This window comes from Plodia interpunctella, chromosome 7 (assembly GCF_027563975.2).
Source record: "Plodia interpunctella isolate USDA-ARS_2022_Savannah chromosome 7, ilPloInte3.2, whole genome shotgun sequence".
Taxonomy (NCBI): Eukaryota; Metazoa; Arthropoda; class Insecta; order Lepidoptera; family Pyralidae; genus Plodia; species Plodia interpunctella.
Window position 1 is genome coordinate 8,693,677 of NC_071300.1, and position 14,415 is coordinate 8,708,091.

The window sequence follows — 14,415 nt, forward strand, 5'->3', positions numbered from 1 at the left end:
GACAGACGCGGCAGAGGATTTTGTTTTATTTTACAAGAAATAGGAGAAAACAAATAATTTGTCATTATTTAATAACATTTCTTTGGATGCTGTTATCAGCCTTGTTGTGAAAAAAGTTGATCGTTTATTCTATCTACATTCATAAAGGCTTTGTCTCCCTCTATTGTATTACTTCATAATACAATATAGAATATTTGGCCATAAACGATAATATTTAACATAACTACATTACGTATGCACTTTCAAATAAGCGGAACAAAAGTCACATTCATTGTGTTGTTGAATTGTTGCACACAAAACTCATATTATTATGAATCATTTAATTGCATACCTGCATAGTAGCATGTCACAGCACTCAGTGATATGACACCAGTACACATGCAAATGCATTGTTCACATGTCGCGAGTTAACTGGCGAGAAAGTGTCCACGGTCGAATGCTCCAAATACTCCCAGGATCCCGGATGCGTTCAGGGCTAACTATGGCGCCATAGAAAATATATTATTTTTGGATATTGACTATACATGAATAAGTTTAACAAAGGATGGCGCGATGTAGCGCTGGACCGAGGGTCGTGGAAGAGAGAGAGGCCTTTGCCAAATACTAGGACATACATCGCTATTAAATAATACTCACCTCAGCCCACTTTCCCAAATAATTATTATTCTCTATTTGAAATTTACTTATACATTTCGTAAGTACATGCGTGAACAAAAATCATTGAGGGGAAATACATCCGCATCATTAATTGGCCACCTTCCCTTAGCTAAGTAGATACCTGACACCGAGAATCTACTATATACTCGGTGCGTGTGATAAAGGCACTTCAAAATATCGAGGCATCATATTCCGAGAGCGGTTGACGTTTACCAGACAATCGTTTGTAATACAAACTAATTCTCTCTTAGATTTAATTAAAATTACGTCACAGAGGGTGAACTTCATAGTATAGGTACAATCTCTCGCTGGTACCGAGACCCTTCAAGGGGTTCTCAATAGGGTTGACGACTACAACGGCTAGACAAAAGCTGCTGAAACGCCGAAATTTTTAATACAAAGTCGTCGCGTCTGCCTGCCTGTCTGTTCGCGATAAACTCAAAAACTATTGCACGGATTTTCATGCGGTTTTTACCAATAGTATAACTCCTGGGGAAGGTTTAAGTTATATTTCATTATGTTTTACACGAAAGCCGAAGCAGAGCGAAGCCGGAACGGGCCGCTAGTAAAATGAATGCTAGGTCCTAAAGTCCAAGCAAGAAGATTCAATTTTCGCTTCAATCTTTTTTCACAATGGACTTTCTATTATTCTGTGACCATGTTTGAAGCTAGAATGCTTGCCAAATGGAAGAGCATTACATTCCTAACAAGTCCAGCCGGCGCAATAGTTTGTTTCGTCCTTTGAGTATATCATTGTAGAACGTGCTGCTAATTTACAGTGCAAAGTTTTTTATAATTACATTTTCAAGGCAACTTCTTCTTTCTCTTTGGCTGATTTCCCGGTTGCTATCTCAGCCATAAAACGTTGACACCCAAAGTACATTTTCCCACTTTTTAATCACCATTTCACACGGACTTCGGACTATTGACGACCTCTGTGGCGCAGTGGTAAAATGCTTGCCTCTGAACCGAGAGGTCGGGGGTTCGAACCCCGGTCGGATCATGATGGAAAATGATCTTGTTCTGATTGGCCCGGGTCTGCAGGCCCTGCAGATATTGCAGGCCTACCATCAATTTTTGCAGGGGGCTTACCATCATCTCCTAACGTGATCCACTTTATGACCTAAACTGATCTGCATCGCAAATTCGTACCATCGACTTAATTTTTAGTATTAATGCGATTAGTTTTAGGTTTCATTGGAGTCGTTATCTGTAAAAGTTGATGGTAGGCCTGCAGGACCGTATTATAACTACCTACCTACGGCTGATTTTGAAAAGGTTTTTCTGTGTTTAAGCTATATACAATCTACATTCATGAGGAATGCTATGTGTTGTTCTTCCTGTTGTAATTCCTGCGGAAAAGATGAAAGAATTTCTGGATTTTCTAAGCAAAGCTATGTTAAAATACGTCTTTTCAAAAAAAAAAAAACCTACCTACATAAATTACAACTGAGAAGACGAGTAGCTAATTGAGCCTTTAATATTAAACGGCATATTAAGGTAGGTACCTACTTAAATAACGCACCCATTATTTTAAAAATATCACAATTGAATTAACTATTCTGACATTGCGTTACTTAAATGTACTTATATTATCATCCAAAATTATCTATTTGATGAATTATTCTTTAATAAATTAGAGTTAAGGATTTTTGATATTCTTTAATTTTACAAGTACTTTTACAGTTTACTTTTTTATTATTATTAAATTTAACCAGTTTTTTAATGTATAATGCGATTGACTTGAAAGACCGTGGCTTCATATATTCTAAGTTATCATTCGTATATACTAAGTTTTCATCAAATATTTACTAACTTTCTGATTCTATCGGATTACCAAATAACTTAATTTTTGTTTTATATACCGAATTCTATTTATTCAGCGTTTTAACGGGTAGTTCTGAAATTTGAGATGTCTCAGATTTAGTTTTGTTTCAACAATAATTTCATCGTCAAATACAAAATACGGTACAAAATAAGAACAAGAAAATGACGCCTCGGTCCCATTTGTACATAATAAATTAAGTAAGCATAAAAATCGGCCATTGTCGACGTGAAAGACCAACACAGTTTTCCGAAATACTCTTTTATTTCTAAAGCCAAAGTACTGATAGTAAAATAAAAATGTTTTACGTTAAAAGCTTTGAACCATTTTATGTATTGTGTCCAATAACACATATACCACGGTGGTTTTATTTTATTGCATTGATTAACGAGACAAAGTTAAAATTACTTGGTAAAAGAAATAACGTTGCTGATATTGAGTTGTTACTTTGAGTATTAAAACAACCGGAGAGTTAAGGAATCGTTGCTCACGTCCACAACATAATGCTTTACATGCTCCACGCGTGTCCCCTTTATAGCGCTAAATGAGCAATCAAAAACAAAGGCGTAGGTAACTTTATAAAACATTGTACAAAACAAGTGGCGCAGAACAGACAATTCTAGTAACTATCAGAGGCCAAGGCCCTCGCTGAGACAGCGAAGAAGTTTAGTTTAATAACCTCGTCCTTTTTTTAAAAGTCGGTAGAAAACTGCGCACAGCACTCAATTAACTCATTTTTCGTTCCGCTATTTTAAAAGGGTAAAAAAATTAACGTTCATACGTTTTTTTTTACCCTTTCGGTTAAATTGTGGTGCAGCTGAAGTTTTGATGCGATGGGGGGCTGAATGTGGTCTCTCCGGTTGGTTTAATGCTTAAAAAATTCCCTACGATATATGAAACTAATTGTTATCAATAGTGGTTTCAGGCCGGCAATTAGATTGATTGATTGATTGATCATAACAGTGGTTACTAATAGGCTAGATAACGAGTTCAGGCAATAGTAAAAAAATATAAGTAGCCTATGTTTGAACATAGGTCTTTATTTAACTACATGCATACCAAATTTCATAAAAATCGGTTAAGCGATTTAACCGTGAAAGCGGAAAACTAACAGATAGACTTTCGCATTTATAATGCGATAATGACATATTGCGTGCTTTAAGTATCGCATGTGAATATTTCAAATTTTAATAATGTATTAATTTTAGAAGCAGTGGTCGAGGTCCCAGGATCATATCCTACTTGTGCCACATGACGTGCCGATTTGACTCGTGTATAGGTATTTTTTTAAATAGTGAGGAAACCTGCACACTGGTCGATTTATCAACTAGCATGTGAAATGGCAATAGCAACCACTCCATTAATAGTGCCAATAAAGTCGTAATGTGTGCTTTATTCCACGTAATACATTACGTGGAATAAAGCACACATTGTTATTACATTCACACACACACATTGTTATTATATACACATTGTTATATGAAGATCCAAAAATTATGATGAAATTAATCTCTCGCACCGCGTTTGTATACTATGATAACCGTATTTACATCGTATATATCGATTATATACATATTTACAGTCACTAACACAATATAAACTCCTATAATTCCTATGTGTAAGTGTAAATTCTTCAAAAGTATTATGGAACACTCCAATGGCAGACGAAACCAAACCATAACGTATTCTGAAACAGTACACCGCCATCTAGCGGCAACGGATGAGGTTAGAATAAAGGATTTTGGGTCAGAGTGAAAAGGAACACACTGTGTATGTATTAAAATTAGTTATTTCCTAATCACTTATCTATTATGAAGTAAAACTAAATTTGATTAGATGAAAGTGTTCAAGTATCATAAAGCCATAGTAAGTATTTCCCGTGTTACCAATTATATTTTACACCACACAATTTTTCATCACCTGTAAGAAAAACAAAACGCGCACGAAATTAATTATTTCTTTTTGTCATAACGGAAATGAAAACAATACATTTAGTTACCGGTTGCGCGAGTTAGTTTTAACTTTAATTGTAACTTGTGCAGTTACATATTTATAGCAGTATCTGAAGGTCGAGGGTGAAGTTTATTACAGATTATAGCAATAACAATACAATTACAGTTGCAGATGTTGTTAATAACCTGGCAATAAACGAGCAATATAATACTCGATGCATGAGATTCCATCGCAATATTAAAAACTAATAAATATTTACAACTTGCTGTTACTCATTGCTCTGCTCACAGTATTCTATGTTTTACCTCGGATCATTAACTGTATAATTTCTAAATTCCCCCTAAATTGGCAGACTTTCGAAGTTATAATATTAGTATGGATAAGTCAGCCACAGAATAGGTCCCTGTTGTGTGGCGACGAAAAAGTTGTTTCCCCTGAACAAGATGGTCGGACGTAGTGTTGCCGGATTATCGATAGTTGACCTTGTCGATAACGCGAATAGTCCTATCGAAAATATTGAAATGCTGCAAAACTATCGATTGCATGACTGATTTTTGAGGTCACGATAGTATCACGATACTATCGGTAGACTATCACTATCGCAACATCACTAGTCGGACGATCTAGATGCGACAGATAAGAATTGATGGATGGATTGATGATTGATGATGAAGTAGAAGGCAGGCCTTTGCCTAGGAGTGGAGCACCACAGGCTAATCAAAAAAAGTGTATAAAAGATGTCAAAAATTGTCGGTAAATTCATCTTATAGTGCCCTCCCAGATTCTGATGACCAATATCCTCATAATTCCCCAGGCTGAAGACTTTATTTGTCATTTCGAAATTTGGGAGCATATTTAGACGTACATAGAGGATTTTAGACATTTTGCAACAGATGACATTCAGAAGGTCATCTAGACCTTCAGAGTTCGCGATACGGATCAGTAATCTTGGGTTGGTATGGGGGAAATGGTTCCAGAATTGAAGGACCGATCACCCGTCTGGTGCTTGCGTTGGCATCCCCAACCATGAAGGCATAAATAAATAAATAATACATCATTAGGGTTAGTTTCAAAACATGGTTAATGACGTGGACTAAAAGAAAAAGCCATGGTTTTTAGGTAGCAGATACGTTATATCTCCTGTACCTCGGACCCGTGTGCTTTAAGTTAACCGGTCATACAGAGGAGACTATGTCGGTGTAACAACTTTGCATTCAGGACACAAGTGGAATATCTTCAATTCACATACTAGACGATAAAATATATTTTGTAAACCAAAATGCATATTTCCTCAAAATGTTTAGTGGTCACACATGAGTATGCACATGAAACAGATTGGTATTCAAACTCACGTGGCACGAATAGGACTCGAACGTGGGACATTTCGGTTAGCAGACAGGCGTGCGTAACCATTAGACCGCCGCCTCAAACAATAACCATAAGTTATTTTATAGCGCATAACTTGGCATCTGTGGCACGAGTAATATTGACTGCAAGCTCAATGAAAATACTATTGGAAATTCTGTTAGAACTGTAACTTAGTTGAAGGTAAGACAGATGTAACATAGAACCTGTACCATGAAACATAAAATACGTAGCTCGTCATTGCGTCCACACGTTCTCTTTTTTTACACGATATGGGAAAAGAGAGCGTGTGGACGTAATAGTAATGTGCTACGTGTTGTATGTTTCGTGATAGGCCTTCTGTATAATTTAACGGACATCCGAAAAATAATATAACGTTATGTGGTTATTTACGTTATTAGCTGAGAGACTTGGAATTGAGAAAGTGACTACCAGATTTGACCTCGTTGTATGGCAATGCCGATATTTTGCCGGAATTTTCATATATTCGTTCCTCATTGAAAAAAGTTTTCAACGAATGACTTACTAAGAGTGTATAAATAGAAATAAATGATGTGTTCGTAAGTACATCGGAACAAAATAAATCCCAGTGGTTTATCAGTTAACCCTTGCAATTTTCGAAGGGCGTTGACATTTAAGTTCCCGAATAGTTTTCCAAATAAGTAGATTCAATCGAACAGGATTCGAGGATTTGTCTCGTCTGGTGTTTTGTTTACTTAAACTTAGTTAAGAGGTTAAATGTTTGTAATTTTCTCCTACATTAAAAAGCTGCTTTAAAACACAATTCTAACGATATCTTACACGTATAAACAAGATACCTAAATACTTTTGTTTTTATAGGAGTTATGAAAAATTGTTACGGAAACGGAATAAGGGGTATAAAATCAGATATTATTGTGAACCAGCTCTTCAACCCGGGGCTACGCCTGCGGGGACAGTTTTTTTTCCGGGAAGAATGGTCTATATCCTTCTTCGTATTCGTAACTATATGTGTGCAAAAATTCAGGAAGACAAGTGGAGTAGATGAAGCGTGAAGACAAACAAACTTACTTTCTTGCTTTTATTAGTTAGGAGTGAACACTGGAAAAACACTTATTGCTTTTTCATTAGACAAAAAATACAAGTAGGTACCCTACCTCTGCCAACAAAAGTACAAGAATTACAAATCACTTGCTTAAAACTAACGAAAACGTAAAAATAACCTAACTATTATTATAAAATTTAGTAAGTTAAACTCGTGGTTAAACTGCAGAATTTTCAACGCAATTAATCTTGATACAACTGTCCGAAAAAAAGCGAGTTGAAACTTTAAAACTCACGAGAAGAATCATTTGTTACTCAGACATTACATTTTGAAGTCTCAGATCTGAGGTAAGTAAGTTCTTGAACTTTCTAGTCTACGAAGTTATTTCCACATAGACCTTGCTGTAAAAGTCATCTGCATGGGTGGGTGAGAGAAGCAGTGTAGTGCACAACTAGGCAACGCTTGTGTGACACCCCTATTGCAAGGTATTGCAAGCGTCTAAAGGCTGAGGTGACCACTTACCATCAAGTGGACCGCATGCCCGTTAGCCTGCTTAGTAGTAGGTATAAAAAAACCTCACTGGTGTGATGGCTAAGTATGAAAGTGATTTTAAGATTAAGATTTTAACACATAACTATTTCCATGTCTATGTGAATTGAGAATAGCTTTCTAAATTTTACTCACTATCTGATAGTTCTTTCTCTCTCATCTGAGCTTTTTCCCGGTTTCTTCCTCAATCGTTATTCGTTGTAGCTCAGGGTTCGCTTTCCTACTTTTACTTTGCTTCGCACATAGAATTCTAATGCTTTTATAGTTCTCGTAAAGATGCGATTTTATCTGTCTCGCAGCTTGTAGCGAAGACTAGGAGAATTTTAAATGGTAGTTAGTAGTTAAGACTAATTAAATTCTGACAAAATTAATATAATGTTTTCTTTGTTACATTCGAAGTGGACAGAAATTACTGGCCTAACAAGTGATTGTTTTCTGAAATGTCTTAAAATGATAAATATGTATATCACACAAACAAGTAGGTACCTAAACTTTTAGACAAAGTATTAGAGGACTATAGTTATTTGTTTTAACCATGTCTTCACCTATTAACGTATGTCGGTCGACTAACCAGTAACCCTGTGTATTGTAAAATACATTCCGCTTCGTTCGTTGTGTTGGCGGTTTCTCTATATTCAATTACGTACGTGCCTTGCTGGAATATGCTGGATTATAACGTTGACTATCTGCGAGCTGCTGCAATGGAAGCTTCAAAGACATGATCATTATTGCCTTGAAAGCTCCAGGACATGTACCTCAAGTGAGTGAGACAACGAACTAACTTTATACACGACAGGTTGGCATGCCTCCAAAGCAGGGCTGTCACAAATGCGAAAATATATGTACAATTTTATAGTTTGCAATATCACGTACTATTTATACGTCACACTTCAGTACAGCAACCCACCTAAATATTCATTGTGAATGCGCTGCTCTCACCCCTGCATGCATAGTTCATTAATGGTGACTTGACATGCAGTTGTACGTAGGAAGAATATTTTATACCAAACGAATCTCTTAATTTTGTTCAAATAGGAAAATAGAAATATGTTTGTTTTGGTTGCAAAATTTGTTCGGAAATAAACATGAACATTGAATGGCTTTCAGGAGAAAAATATAATTTATTATATCCTTTTGCCTATATGAACGAGTTAATCACCTACCGGGCTGATGTTTGTACGGTTTCCACCAATATATATAGTATTCATAATATACATTGTTATATATTATTAATATATATTATTATATATTTATATATATATTATTAAAACAATATATATTAATATGTATTAATAATATATATTAATATATATTTGATTCCTGTTTTCCTTTGATACTTATTAAATGTCATACCCGAGCGAATGGTGGGATGGGCCGCTAACGTTATATAAAGATCTAGTCTAGTGCCAGCCCTACATCGGCCGTGCAGCAGTTTATCCGTCGCTATCTAGTGCCTTCAATTTAATTCATTTGTTTTCATTATCGTTTACTAGGAGTTTAGAACAACGTTGTTAATGGAATGACTGATCTTTCGCTTATATTTTACTCATATTATCATTCTGATATTATTTATTTATGCAGTTCTTTTTGAGTATGTTAATTACGACCTTCCACGACTACCTACCTCGTCTATAGGGTCCTAGTAGGATGTGTGTGTTCTAATATTTGTTATAGTGGTATGTAATCGCATACACATTAGTGAACTTATATAGACTGTCAGCAAATGTGCAGGTTTCTATGAAAACTACTATACACGAGTCAGATTGATATATAAACTCATGTGGCACGAGTAGGATTCGGATCTGGTACCTTTTAATCCCAGGCGGATGGTCTTAACCACTTGACCACCACCGCATCGTTCTGCAAATTATAGTTGTTTGTGCAAAACTTAAAAATTCCGCCTTTATTGTATATTTAGACACGACACAGTAGTCACATCTTAATTTTTTACGTGGTAGACAATGTCAAGTTGCGAACCTCGGAAGCCACACTTACTTGGTGACATTGAGATTCAACAGCCTATCGCAATGGGAAGTATCTTTAATTCCACATTAATGTCGTCAGTAATAAGAAAATTACTTGAATTCCTCACTTAACCCAAACACCGTAAATTGTCAACATATTCTCATCAGTCAACTTGATTTCGTGAGAACCGACACGAACTCGTTAACTATTAATTAACATCAGAGTAATATATCCATACTAGTATTTAATGAGAAAATCTGTCTTTACGCTTCACGAAATGCTGGAATGAAGTATGAAACCGATTTCCCCTGAGCGCTTTCCCGGTTGCTTCACAACAGTAAATTGGTGGAGCCCAGGGAATACTTTCCTACTGATTTACTGATTTTTATTAAATTTGGTATGGAATGGATATAGTTAAAACCCGAAGTCAATCATATGCCAACATTTTTATGCCATGAAGTCAAAAGTTGAAAAACACAATATAGTTTCAATCCGAGCGGATCCGCTGGCAACATCTTGTAATAGATATATGGATGTGAAAGGTGCTTATGACAAATGTCCTTTAAATCCGAGATTAACTTGATATTGTCTTTGTTACTGTTAGGAATTTGAACTCAATTACCTATGTGATAAAACTCAAATTCGGAAAGCCTATATGTGCAAATAATTTGTAGATTCAATAACTTTATCATCTCGGGTAACATTTGTAATCGAATCGTATTAGATTTCAAATAATGTTTTGTTAAAAAAAAGTATGGAATTCCATATTTTCTGATTATAATCCATAAAAGTGGTCCAAATTGTGTCTTGTTTTGTTTTAATTTATGTGATAAACGTGATAAAAATTATGTGAAACAGCTGTCATCATCATCATCATATCGAGTGTGTTATTACTAACACTGGTGTCAGATTTTATTCAAATCGCCTAAAGGCATCTGACATGACTTTTACGACTACTTACCGCCGTCTAGTGGCATGAAAATGTTATCATATGGTTGACTTCAGGTTTTACCTATATCTTTGTGAAGTAATGAATGCTATAGATATTTTTTAACCTATTCCGTTCAACTGCATTGCAAAGGTCTCACTCTATTCCTGCCAAGCCATTCTATCCGATGCCAAACCCAAGAATTTCTTCCTACTTTATTATATAAGTAGAATATAACTAATTTATTATTAGGTCATGTTAAGCGAGAGAAAACTGAAGTCATTTTTATATCTTCCTTTTCGCTTATACAATATCATCTGTTTATCCCTTATCGTGTGCCGGCTTTTACAAAGGCAGCCTCGCTTGCCTCGTCTACCTCATGTGCGTCTATGGTTTTCTATGTCTTTGCCTTAAGTCGAATAAAATCTGACTTCAGTGTTAGATATAACACTGAAGGAAAAAGGGTGGTACAACGTAAATATGATACATAAATTTATGATTGGATCACTATACGAGTTCTTCGTTAAATAGGAAACTACTTATGAAAATATTTCTGGATCAAAGGAGTTAAGTATAAAACTTAGATCACTATATTCCCTTTCGAAAACATATAAAAGTAACAGCTTTTTTATGATTGAAAACTAATAAATATCACCGGCTAACATAATCTCGGAAAAACAAAGATTATTTTAACTTTCATTATGAGCGTGAAACTTCTCTTAGGGTGAGTTACACAAAATGGCGTTCTTTGCGTTTTTTCTGCATTGGTTAAAGTTAACGTCAAAGTTGACTCGTGCAACCTTTACGAAGCTTGGATTTTGTAGTCGATTTTATACATCCATGCTCAACAGGTAATTAAATATGTTTCAACTCCGTATCGAAGTTTTCTATGCTGGTCTAGAATCATAAGTCAGCTGCTTCTCCTCCACCGCAGATTGTAAAAGTCAATCAAGGGAACACTCTTTAAACCGAAGATTCTTCTCATAGCCGGCAACCTATAGCTTTTTTAAGTTAAGAAAATTTTCATTACAAATAAAACAGCCTATTTATTCTGCCCAACAAAGAAGCTCACGAATATCTTCAATCGACCCACAGGACTCCGACGATCTCTGGCTAGGAAGAAACTAGAAAAACCAACGGATGATAAAGAGTGAAAAATGATTTTCAAATACTGAGGCGTCCGATCTTTCAGTAAAAGCACACAGATTATACAATACTTCCAGGAGCAGAAGTAATATACGAATTTTCCCCAGTCACCAAACTAGTACCTGACGAATTTTGGCGCGGTGCCAAAACATGTGGCGGGCCGTGGCGGGGCTGCTCCGAAATACTGTAATTAGTTTCGTTGGACTTTAGGTTACGACTAATATTTTTCCTTAATGTGAAATTATTGTTTATTTATGTTTGTTACAGTGCCATATTAAAAATTTGGTAAAAAATATTGTATATTTATGTTTGATACATTGCCATGTAAAAAATATGGTAATATTACGCGGGACAGTAACACTGCATCACTATACACATTTGTTAGGGGCGTGCGATGAGGTTCCGCCTTAAGAAGGAGCGCTCTATATTTTCTCGTGGATATTGTACGAGGCGACGGAAGGACGCATAGCCTTCGCAGTTTACAACAATAGCATTCCCAAAGAGAGTCGATGTCAAGCAGGCAAAATCTTCAAAAATTTTAAGTATTGCAAGTATTTGAACGAAACCGGTAATACGATATGATACTAAAAAACCCTCGACTTGCATGCTTGATTTCCAAACGATAGAACGTACACTTTCCAATCACAGCTATGAACACTTTCGACTAAATTCTCTTTCAAATAAAAAAAAAATGATCAAAATCAGTCCAGCCGTTTGGCTGCTACCACATACAAATACACAGACTCGTTAAACCTATAACTCCCCTCCATCTGTCAAAAGAGAGTGTACTGTATACAGTCCACCTTAGTTCACTCATATTGTATATAGTCCAGTCCACTAATATTTTAATAAAGATACATGTTAATTAAGTATATAAAGCAAATCTTACAAGCTTTAATCTCAATAAGACTAGGTACACATAGACTTGATCGCGATTGCACTAAATCTAGACTAGTTAGTTGATGATTAAGTAGCGTTTAGACTAAATAGTCATTCAATGCGTCTATAAAAAGTTTACTGTGGCTGCCCTCCGTCGCTCACCTAGGACGCCGTAGTCATATTAATATACCATAATACGAATATCTAAGAACTTGTCGGAATGCAGATGTTGATCTAGAAGGTCACGCCCATATTGAAGATATTTTCATTGAAATTCCTCGGTGTTCCTCTGCGGAACTGAAATAACTATGAATTCTGAATTCATTTTACATCAGTTAAAACCAATTTAGAGCCTACTTTCAAATTCTAAAAATTGTTAATTAAATAGGTAAGTACTATAATTTAAAATAAATTTAACATCACGAACTAAATTTAATAAAATGATTAAAACTTATCAAAATGTTGTATTTTACTACAGTATACAATTATGAGCACAAGAAATTTAGTTTTTAATAGGCACATAATTTACTTCCAGTTAACTTCATACGTTGGAATATAATTCATAGAAATCAATAACGGGATGTGTCACTTTTTTAAAATAAATGCTTTCATAATAATTATTAAATTAACGCGAAGTAGATATCTAGCAAGGTTGAAGTTCACCGTTTGCGCGAAACTGGGAATTTTCGTTCGAATCTTGAATCGGCGAGGAGCGGGCGCGTAGGTCACCAGTGTCAATCCAGACGCGCGCTCACAGACACGGGCTGGCTGTACGCAACTCATAAAAAAGTAAAACTAAAAACTAAAACTAACTTTTTAATTCCACTACACCACTTGACATTCCTTTTTCGAGTCACGAATGTGTAAATAAAGAAAACGAATTTGGCCAGTGCGAGAAGTTTTAAAAAAGTTTGTGAAGTGTTCTGAATTTTATTGTTAAAAGAAAGAAAACAACTGTGACTCCGGTGTTAAATAGTTACTATTATCTAATTTTGAGAATTAGTGATTTAAGTGCTGTCATTTAAATTAAAATATTTGAAAGAAGTTCATTACAAATGTTTCTTGAGATCTGAAGGTAAGTTCGTCTAACTTTCACTTTGTTTACCTAAATTATTACTAAGTAAGTTAAAACATATTTTAGATTAATATCTACAAACGTTATGAGGTTTACTAATGTACTCGTAATATTGAGTTAATTTTACAACTCCCTCAACTATTTAATTTTTCATTAGGTACTTACTATTTAAATTTAGAACCTAAATGTAAATTCAGTTGTAATATCAAATCACACAATATTGAATTATGTTACTAGACATTTAGTTAACCATAAATATTTGAAAAATAGGGATGTATTTAAAAGTTTAAGTTAGTTTAATTCCAATCAACAATATTAATGAAGCCTAGGTAAATAATTCGTAACTAATTTCAGTTTACGAAAATCGCTTCTTTTATTGGGATAATTTTTATTACATTGTTATTGGAACGATAAAAGATATAAAAAGAAAAATCGTCAAAAATATTGTTGTAAACATTGTACAGGAAGACAGAAAGTTATTTAAATACTGAACTAAACTGCAAGTACTAGTAGTACGACTTATCACTACACGATATAAAATACTGAATTTCATGAAATTTAATTTAATTCATAATGAACCTAGAAATAGTTATCATCAAGTCAAGCACGATAAGCTTCATCTGAAAAGTGCGAAGTGGAGATGAAAATGCGATGCTCAACGGCTGAGGAAGAAACCAGGAAAACGCTCAGATGAAAGAACTATCATCATCATCTGCCTTACCTTATACCATTGTCTGGGTTCGGAACAATACGTCTCAGATCAGAGATCATCATGTGACTTACCTTATTTAATTGTGTGTGTTAGTAAAGATATTTATTTTGTGGGTAGTATTCCCCAATAAAATTTTATTTAAAGTTAAATATTTTCCATTATTATAATAAAGAGAATTAAACATATAATTCTGGAACAGCCGGACGGATTCGAAACAATCCATGCGAGCGTAAATATCATAAATAAATAAATCTCGGATTTTTTCGGGAAGCGAAGCCGCGGGGCGCAGATGCAATAAAATATAGCTTTAAACAGTTGAATTGTAAGTCTTTGTATT

The 14,415-nt window shown here is 35.0% G+C and overlaps 1 protein-coding gene across 4 annotated transcripts in view; it reads left to right on the forward strand.

Annotated features, from left to right (window-relative positions):
- The first annotated feature begins 13,250 nt into the window (after positions 1–13,250).
- Positions 13,251–14,415, forward strand: part of LOC128671386 (tachykinin-like peptides receptor 99D) — a 91,157-nt gene continuing 89,992 nt past the window's right edge. For all 4 annotated transcript variants that reach the window (XM_053747823.2, XM_064436073.1, XM_053747824.2 and 1 more), the window contains exon 1: positions 13,251–13,366. The gene's annotated coding sequence lies outside the window, so the exon portion shown is untranslated. The remainder of the gene's footprint in view (positions 13,367–14,415) is intronic.